We start from the raw sequence: 480 nt of genomic DNA on the forward strand, positions 1-480 counted from the left end.
ATGGTCGTCAAGAGGCTGTAGTCACCTGGTTGACCAATGAGCTGCCCTGCCAAAGAGTGATAGTCCTGTCTGACTAAACGACCACTCTGAGTCACATGGAGAATCAGTGTCTATCCCCTGCGTTTGAAGGTGGGTCACTCAGCGATGCAGTATAATTGACAGTATGTTCCGTGGGTAGTACAGTACCATTTGGCCTCACAGACCATGTTTCTATGTTCACATTGATGAGGCAACACGTGTGGCATTGCCTCTGGTTTTGCCTGTTTTCCAAAGTAGCAAAGTGATGAAAACAGAGGTTGATGAGGTTGAACTGAGCTAACCGTCGACCGGCCCTCTCCGCCGAGTCCTGTTAGAATGGCAAGACAATGGCAAAGTACGCTAGTTAAGAGCACAGATGGATTAACCATAGTTTCAAACAGACAAAATTAAAACAAACAAAAAACACACAGACTCAAAGACCCTCAATGACTAATCAAGACC

The sequence above is a fragment of the Nansenia antarctica genome (assembly GCF_963989245.1).
Source record: "Nansenia antarctica genome assembly, chromosome: 7".
Lineage (NCBI taxonomy): Eukaryota > Metazoa > Chordata > Actinopteri > Argentiniformes > Microstomatidae > Nansenia > Nansenia antarctica.